The sequence below is a fragment of the Schistocerca cancellata genome, chromosome 7 (assembly GCF_023864275.1).
Source record: "Schistocerca cancellata isolate TAMUIC-IGC-003103 chromosome 7, iqSchCanc2.1, whole genome shotgun sequence".
In the NCBI taxonomy this organism is placed as follows: Eukaryota; Metazoa; Arthropoda; class Insecta; order Orthoptera; family Acrididae; genus Schistocerca; species Schistocerca cancellata.
This window is the reverse complement of record NC_064632.1, coordinates 77226883-77236767: the sequence shown is the minus strand read 5'-3', so window position 1 is coordinate 77236767 and position 9885 is coordinate 77226883. Positions and strand designations below refer to the sequence as shown.

Sequence of the window (9885 nt, the reverse complement as noted above, 5' to 3'; positions counted from 1 at the left end):
ACCAGACCACGAGCCAGAAGATGCAGCTGCCTCCGGCAGTCTGTCTGCCACTGCAGGCAGCAGATTCCATTATGGCCTACATAGCAACTGGCCATCGCTGGGGCTATAATATGAATATTGGCCATAGATTTCGCAATAATTAATCTTGTTTTATTGGCATCAAACGACGCCCCGCGGGTCCACAGACAACTTATCCTTAAAAAAAGAGTCGAAGTGTCTATCCCGGTAGTGGGCGACCCTGAAGTTCCATGTCCATCCTTGACCACATTAAAAACACGGGTTGCATATCCAGCTGTATCCATTCACTATTTGGAAGGGAAATCATGCTAATACTTCCGTGGTCAGATGTTCTGCTCTTTGGAACATACTTCAGTATAACTTTCTTTTGGTTAGTACAGATTGTTTCTTGTTTAATCATAGCGTGCAGGCTTTCACGGCCGGCGTCTTCAGTAATTAAAACTTCCGGGCTTAGAGGCCGTGGTCCAATAGCAGAAATACTTCTCCCTGACGTTTCGTTGCCAGCTGCGGGCAACATCATCTGAGGTGAGTCTACGACTGGCTGCTAGGCCGTGGAGATTCTGTTTATATGGAGCATGTAGAGGGCGCCACCACTCGTCACGTGTTGTCAACAGTAAAACTATCTCTGGCTGGCGTCATTACTCTCGATGGAAGGTAATCGATTGTCACATCTTTGGTACAAAGTCGATCGCCATAACTTGTCTAACTTCAAGCCTTCTTCTTTCCTGTTAAAATTATTGTGGAGTTTAAAAATCTCTACAGCCTCTCAATACATATGTGCATAATAATGCGATGTCTTAGCTAGCACGCTCGTCTCGCTAAATTTGATTTCATGGTCACCCGTTTGAAAAACATGTTCCGCTACAGCCGATTTCTCCGTGTGTCCCAGCAGACAGTTCCTTTTATGTTCAGTTAGGCGAGTATTGATACTTCTTTTTTGTGGTTCCAATGTAAACCTTCCCACAACTACACAGAATCTTATACACACCAGGGGTAGCTAAAGTGTGTCGTGCATCTTTCGCCGATCTTAAGCATTCACTAATCTTCTTGGTGGGTCTGAAGATTGTTTCAACTCTGAACTTGGCCAGCACTTTCCCGATACGGTCCGTAATATTGTGGATGAATGGAAGAAAAACTTTCCCCACCGACGGTTGTTGTTGTTGCACGTTTTCGGACATTTTTCTTCTGGGATGGAGTGCTCGATCTATCTCCTTTCCAGCGTACCCATTTTTCTGGAAAGCGGTTCGCAAGTGATTTAGCTCCTCTTGCAAATAAGCTGGCTCACAGATTTTATTAGCCCTGTCCACCAATGTCTTGATAATACCTCTCTTCTGCCTGGGATGATGGTTTGAATCCTTATGAAGATAAGATGCACGTATGTATAGAGAGGCTGTAGAGATTTTTAAACACCACAATAATTTTAACAGGAAAGAAGAAGGCTTGAAGTTAGATAAGATAAGGCGATCGACTTTGTACCAAAGATGTGACAATCGATTACCTTCGATCGAGAGTAATGACGCCAGCCAGAGATAGTTTTACTGTTGACAACACGTGACGAGTGGTGGCGCCCTCTACACGCTCTATATAAACAGGACCTCCACGGCCTAGCAGCCAGTCGTAGACTCACCTCAGATGATGTTGCCCGCAGCTGGCAACGAAACGTCAGGGAGAAGTATTTCTACTATTGGACCACGGCCTCTTAGCCCGGAAGTTTTTAATACTGTTTCTTGTTTGTTATGAGAAAATCATTTTATTCAATTGCAGGAATTCAGGGGAGCTCTTTGTTTGGTCTTGGTTGGTTTTTTAAGTCACTGTCTCATGTAATTCTGAAATTGAATTTGTTCATGCTGAGGGTGACCACATGCCGCCACCATTCGACTCAGTTCGGTTAATGAACTCTCGTGGTTCGTCTATTTATAATTCAACCCTTAAAGTCATAGAAGCTACAACATAATGTAGATCATTTCTAGACTTTTAATAACTTTTAGTGGAAAACCTCTGAAGGCCTCTGTGATTCTTCTAGCTTACCGATGTAGTTTCAATAGTGACTAAATGAAGTTTACCCCGGTTTACTGTGTCACACACAGTTTTGTTACGTGATTAACGCAGAATTTTCTTCTTTTCCAGATCTTCGTATCCCCGCCCCAATTTTCTTTATTCTGATTTTCATTCTTGATATTAGTAAGTGAAACGTGATCGTTATTAACCGTAATTTCATTTTGCTGTTGCAGTATTAGTTCATGTATTTTAATATGTGGTTTTACCCACCCCGTTGGACATTACCACTTCTTTAATTTTTTTTTCCTCCCAGAAGATAATGATATGTTTCGGTTGAATATGAGGGTTAACGGAGTTTGTAACAGGCAGACCCCGTCTATAAGTAGTCAGAGCAAATGATTAAAGCGTTCTTCAGCGTAAATTAATAGCAGTTTTTCTTTTTTTTTCATTTATAGTTCCGATCAGCTAGCTCTGAATAAACGTTACACGTAAACAGGACAAACTTAATTACTTCTCGCCGTCTTCATAGGTTCAGGGCAAGTAACAATAAGTTTCTGCATGTCTACTCAACACAGAGTTCAGTCACAGACCTTCAAGTCCATTTTAGCAATCAAAGAAGAAGCAGACATCCTGCAATTAGCCAACATGTTCGAGAATGTAAAAATTAAAGATAGCAGAGTAGACATCTCTAAAACAGCTGGATACAGTATGAAAAAACACAAGCAAGTTTGAGTAATAGTACACAGTTACAGTTTTCGACTATGGGAAAACTGTTGTTGCAGCTAACGTGTTCTCCTAATTTAACGCACCTTGATTTTCATGTCTCTGGGAGCACATCAGTTGTGTGGTGTGCACTACTCCAGTTTTTGCTGCAGATGATTTGATTCAAAGGTGCATAAATTAATATCAGTTTTTCTTTTCTTTTCATGCATATTTCTGATTAGCTAGCTATATGTAGTTGGCAAACACTCCAACCGAAGCATCAAGAATGTACTGGTCACGGCAGACTGTTTGCTTAGCAGTTGTGAAATTATTCAAATTTTCATGAAATACCTAATAATGTGGTACATACTGAATGGAATGCTCTTTTTGTAAAATTATTTATCTGCAGCTCGTGGTCGTGCGGTAGCATTCTCGCTTCCGACGCCCGGGTTCCCGGGTTCGATTCCCGGCGGGATCAAGGATTTTCTCTGCCTCGTGATGACTGGGTGTTGTGTGCTGTCCTTAGGTTAGTTAGGTTTAAGTAGTTCTAAGTTCTAGGGGACTGATGACCTCAGAAGTTAAGTCCCATAGCGCTCAGAGCCATTTGAACCATTTTTTTTTGTGTAGTGTCACCGCCAGACACCACACTTGCTAGGTGGTAGCTTTAAATCAGCCGCGGTCTATTAGTACATGTCGGACCCGCGTGTCGCCACTGTCAGTGATCGCAGACCGAGCGCCACCAAACGGCAGGTGTAGAGAGACGTACTAGCACTCGCCCCAGTTGTACGACGACTTTGCTAGCGACTACACTGACGAAGCCTTTCTCTCATTTGCCGAGAGACAGTTAGAATAGCCTTCAGCTAAGTCCATGACTACGACCTAGCAAGGCGCCATTAACCATTTCTAGAGAGAGTCTCACTTGTATCATCAAGAACGCTGTATACAAATGATGGATTAAAGTTAAGTATTCCAGCAGCTACGTACTTTTCTTTATAGCATTCATTACGTATCCTGTTTCAGACCTAACGCCAGCCGGCGTGTGTAAACGCGTGCCTTTCGGTTACCCGTCACTGTGGACTGGCTGTCTTGTCAGTCCACTACATTTTGTAAAATTGTTTCTATGTATCCTCAACAACTAATGTGTCTAAACGATTTAAGATTAGCATAATACTGTAGATTCATTTAATCGTGAAGGTTCTTGTAGTTCCAGATCTCTTCCTCTTCAGTGGTTCCTGTGCCATATGATGATAAAAGTGTTCTTCAAAGTTATTTAATGTAAAAGTGAAGGAATTAAAGTCGTTTCCCTGCTTGATAATATTTATTTTAATCCATTACAAGGAATTACATAGTGCATTCTGTTCGGTAGGTCGTGCAGCTTTCATGTTTATCTTGCTGTGGACGATGGCACGCTAGAAGATGAAAGTCTGAAAAATAAAAATGAAAAGTGCTTGAGACATTTGTGAACCGCAGAACAGTAACTATCCGTGGAATAGGTCAACAGGGTACAATGAAGCAAACTGTTATGCAATATGTTAGACGTACTACATTTAGTTTAATCTGGTGCTACACACTAAGGAAAAATTGGACCTTTCGAATAATCAACTTCGTCCGTTGAAAACGGAGAATTTCTACGAAGGTGTCCCAGTCTTAATTTTTAGGCCATCGTTCATATGGTCCTGAAAAATGATCTTAACTTGCCGTCGGTGCGGCCGACATGTGGGTGATGAGGTCGAAGCATTGGTCTTGCATTCGACAACAGCCGTATTAAAACCCACACATGACAATTTCCTGTGTTGTCCTGACACAACATCGGTGCCGTTCCTTTGCGTTTGTTAAGGGGCAATTTAGAATTTTATCCTTGCCCCAAGCTAGAAGAATTATTTAACAGTTTTTCGTTTACATCTTATGCTTGTGTCTTCTTTGAACAACGGATTTCTTTTTCTATTTCCTTATGTCAATATTGACTTTGGCACTGAATTTTTGAACCCTCTATAATTTGGAACCGCTCAATCGAATTATGCAGAGAATTCCACTTTGGAAAACGCCATGTCTGTAACCACTAACAGATCCATAGTTCCCGTTGATAACTGGCGTTCTGTGAAGAATTTAATGAGCACTAATTATTTGTTCATCTACACATTACAGAAACTACATTGTAAATATCTGGTAAAATACAAGAAAAGATACGGTACCCCATCAGGGCTTGCGATTTTTCCTTCGACCGAGAGATTTTAAGTATTCTTTTACTGCCAATTCAGGTATCTGTGCACGTATTTCCGGTGTCAGTGATCTGTATTGTAACCAATGCCCCACCTGACATGCTTGTCAATAATATTTAAGGCAATACAGGGAAAAATGTAGGTAGAAAATGAAGTAAATATTCTCATCATGGATGCCACGGCATTGTGGAAAAAAGTATCGATGGTGTGGACGCATCATTTTAATTTGTAAGGGATGACATCAAGACGCATGTGGTACGTTTGCAGACTCACCTTATGGAGGTGTGTCAGCGCACATCTGAAGAGCGCCGTAGCCTTCAGTCCCGTCTCCTGGAGAGTGGGTGCGAGTTTAGGATTAGCAGCAACCTGCATTGTGAAAACAGAAAGCAACATATAAAAGACGAGTTCAGATTGCTGACAATGTATTAGTGAAGGTACATGGCGGGCGCTGCGACCACTACTTACCCTCTTCAGCAATCGGGTGAGGCCGTCGACCAAGGCGTGAAGGTTTTGCTCCAGCACTTTGTCTAACTGTAAAAAACAGCAAGTGACCATTAATAAGATTTTTCTCGGTACAGAAGTACCTTTAGCATCAGGAAACACAGAAATGTAATTTGCTGAAAAATAGTTTTGCATCACCCGCGTACCACTGGGGGATTGTAGGCTTAGGTTCATCATCATAGCCGTTGACTGGTTGACGAGTATTAGATGTCTTTTGGTAGCGCTATCTGTGGATCCTTTGGTGGCCAGATAGTCCTATTCTGGAGCCACAGACTCTCCCGCAGTAATGACATACCCAGCTGGTGTTGACTGAACAGGTTTATTCGTCTCCTGCTCACCCCTGCAGGGGTGAAGGAATAAGTTTAATGAACCTAAAAATGTACTTCACTGTGACCAAAATGAGAGCCGAAGGTAGTGCACCTTTAAAAAAAAATGCACCTAAATGCTTACCGGCAAAAATTAAATTTTTTGCTGGGTGACATTCAATGTCGAATTGCTCCACAACGTGCACTGTGATGCACTCCGGTCATACTTGGCATGGTGTTCACCGAGTGGTCGAGGTATTCCCGTTCAAGTCTCAGCCACTCTTTGTCGAGGATGCTGCTGAGGTTATCTTACGCATGAGGGTGGAGCCTCCTCAATCTGTCGTGAGAGGATGGTATTCACGATGTAGGGGTGGTTCGCTTGAAGATTAGCATCTTCATAGATGAACCCAGAGATGAAGTGCACTTGTAGATTAGCGTCTTCGAAGATGAACCCAAAGACGAGGCCCACCAGTGATGGTGTGCTTGATAATGGAATTGAAGATACTGTCCCGACACTTCACAACACCCAAACTAACCTCGACCCCGACGAAGGGCACGAAATCTGTACACTATACTCGCCCTGAAGAGTACTGACGCTGCTTCCTATGGAGCCCCTGGAACTACGTCTGTGAGACGTCTACCCGCCTAGGGATACCTACTTACGTAACCTGTTGCGGATATCAGCTGGATTGTTGACAACTAGATGAAGCAGATCATCAGTATTTTGTACCTCAAGACAGCGGCTGAAAATTCGAATGATGTCGGTGCGGCGTACTCGCTTATGGCGGTCAATTCCTCCTACTGGTCACATTTGTTGGCTTAAAGTGACAATGTGCTCGGCCAAAGCTTCAGATGATCCATGCAATCATGTTGGCTGATGAAACGTGTACACAGGCTTCACTGTTCCGTTCGCCGTTGGGATCACGGTACGTTTGCTAAACTGCTCTGTGATTGCTGTTTTATTTTTATCTTCATTATCAGGAATGTAAGTAATGGGAGTTGTGGAAAATGACATTTCATCTGCTCGTGTTTAAGTTGGACAAAGGATTGTAATCAGTTTCTTAAATCTACGTACTCTTTTATGTTTACAAACAGTTCTTCCCATCTGCTTCTTGCTTTTTTCACGCTACTGCGGCTCTTTCTGTAGTTACATTGGAGTAACAAGTCCACTGCGGTTCTAACTCTGTCCCCGCCTTCTGCCTTCCGTATAATGTTTTCATATACCATCACCGGAAACATGTACTTGCTGGCGTTGCCTTGATTATCGTGGTAGTATAATACTGTTGACGTCAATGATATATTCTACGAGGAAACCGTTTTTGGTGGACAATCTGCAAGAACATGGTTGTTCGGAGCACTGCATACCTTACTTTTGCAAAGTAGATCGTCTGCGGGTACGGCAGTTGTCCCACGTATAACTACTATCTCGCATATGTAAATCGAGCATAACTCATTATAGCGATTACCGCCTTACATATACAATAATTCCTCCTTCCCTTTGCACCTAAACTGTATTGGTAATCGCTAAAATTAGTAGTAGTACATACAAAGAGAGAATTTTTTTTCTCTAAAACATTTGTATTAGTTTAGATATAAACCTCGAGGAGGATTTCCTGGATTTTGTACTTTTTATACACAGTTTCATAATAAGGAAGTTAGTCAAAGACTGCTCGAAAACCAGAAGAAGCCATAGAAGGACGTTGAGAATTGGTTGGACCAATAAGGAAAGAGGAGGTTCTCCGTAGAATAGGCAAAGAAAAGAATACATGGCAAAAATCACTAATAAAAGGGAAAAGATCATGAAATGTGTTAAGACCTCAGTAAATAATGTACATGGTACTGAAATAAGTCATAGGTAGCAAAAACAGTTTAGGAAGACAGGTGTTGGAGTATATCCAACAAACTGCTGAGGTCATAGAGTGAAGAGTGTAGAACAAGAGAAGAAGTCATGGATGGTCCCATCGAACCAGTTCGAAGACAGATGAGAAAGTAAAGAAAGTTAATACGCCATGGACTGTATAGTGGGATGCATAATGTCTACGTAGGGGTAGAAGGGACACATGACTCAGGTTTACAAGACGTATAACTCGTTCGTGTTTTCGTCAAGTTAGGTTCCATAGGACGTGATGCTTGCAAATGCCGAAGCTGTATTGTAATATGTGTTGTTACGACTATGCTGAGTCTACATGACTACGTATAACGCACTGACGATAGCTGCACTGTTGGCTGAAATCTAGATCTCCTATAAAATACAGGTGATATCACGACTGATGCTGACCTGCTTTCTTTTCTAGTTCCAGTGTATATTCAGCTCATAAGGATGTCCAACTTAAGTAGAGCCTGCTTTACGACTTTGATTAGTAGAAATCCGAAATATAGTCTAAAGCTATTCGTTTCTATGGTGCACTAGATTCGAGGTGTCTTCCCCACTCTCGTGTATAGACATCTCTCAGCTGTCACCACATAGCGGTGGCCTATCACAACAGGGAGAGTCTGCAAGACATCCCCATTCGTACTATTATAAAGTATGAAGTGCGATAAGGAGCAGCGAATGTAGTCAGATCTAAAGCGGCACGAGTCAGCAGAGGGTGAATGGAAAGAGTACTCTTACCCAAGCTGTAAGACAGAGCAGAACGGCGAAAGTATAGAAGATTTCAAAGGTAGGCTGGCAAGAGCGAGGGAAGCTTTCTTCAGTAATATTTCTCTATTTGTATCGTAAGCGAAGAAGTTCCTGATGGTGTCCGGATGGAGCACATCATTGTATGGAGGTCACATTTGGGAAGGAAGAAAACTATTAGCATCTGAAATGTGGTGCTATCGAAGATTGTTAAAAACAACGTGAACATATGATGACCGAAACGAAGAATTACTAAAAAAACAGATGAGGAAAAATGTCTATGGAAGATCCATATCTGAAGAAGGTAGAAGTAATTTCGATATCTGACACGGCATCTTGGGTTTGTTGAGGTGACGTTTGGGTAAAATACTTGTGACAGACAAAGACTAGTACTTAACAAAGTACAAAAGATGTGTGGTGCCGTAGTTATTTAGAGATGAAGAGTTTAGGTAAAAAAGATAGAAAAGATAATGAGGTGTTGATACCAAATAAATAACAGAAGTGGCTCTCCTGAAGGGAGATACATCCCTAATTGAAATGATAATTAAAAGGACACCCTAGCTGCAAACAGGCGTTGATGTACTTCATTGGGGACATGTTGAAAATGTGTGCCCTAACCGGGACTCGAACCCAGGACCTCCTGCTTACATGGCAGACGCTCTATCTATCGGAGCCACTGCGGGCACAGAGGACAGTGCGTCTGCAGGAACTTATCGCTTGCACGCTCCCCGTGAGATCCACATTCCCAACATGTCCACCCCACTACATTCGTAGTGCGCCTAATAGATGTTTGCTCATCATACTCATTACTCGTGGCAGATTAATCTACCAAGTCCCGTACGAGTTCGGGCATAGCCTGTGCGTTCGCACAAGAAGTTCAATGGCCGGGAAGCCATATTTTAACTATATATGACGGTAGTATCTATTCCCGAAAGAACAGTTACCGTGGATGACCATGCAGCTTTGCTAGAAATTAAATGATAATTAAATGGACACCCTAGCTGCAAACAGGCGTTGATGTACTTCATTGTACTACGAATGTAGTGGTGTGGACATGTTGGGAATGTGGATCTCACGGGGAGCGTGCAGACGCACTGCCCTCTGTGCCCTCGGTGGCTCAGATGGATAGAGCGTCTGCCATGTAAGCAGGAGATCTCGGGTTCGAGTCCCGGTCAGGGCACGTATTTTCAACATGTCCCGAATGAAGTATATCAACGCCTGTTTGCAGCTAGGGTGTCCATTTAATTATCATTTCAATTTTAGCAAAACTGCATGGTCATCCACGGTAACTGTTCTTTCGGGAACAGGTACTACCGTCATATATACTTCCCTAATTACTTAATATCAAGTAGACTACGTATAGAGTTGTTATTATTATGTATAAAGTCACTTTCCACCATTTCCTAGAGACTGTATGACTGTACTCACAATGAGGACGAAGACGTAGACGAGGTGCAGCGTGAAGCAGAGCGCCGTGTCCAGGTCGACGTTGTACACCTTGATCATGTTGAACGTGTTGAGCAGC

General features: G+C 42.4%; 1 non-coding gene across 1 annotated transcript; it reads left to right on the top strand.

The window, feature by feature from the left end:
- Positions 1-9465: 9465 nt before the first annotated feature.
- Trnat-ugu (transfer RNA threonine (anticodon UGU)) lies at positions 9466-9540 on the top strand. Its single transcript has one exon. It is a non-coding gene; the product is annotated as a tRNA-Thr (tRNA).
- The last annotated feature ends 345 nt before the right edge of the window (positions 9541-9885 follow it).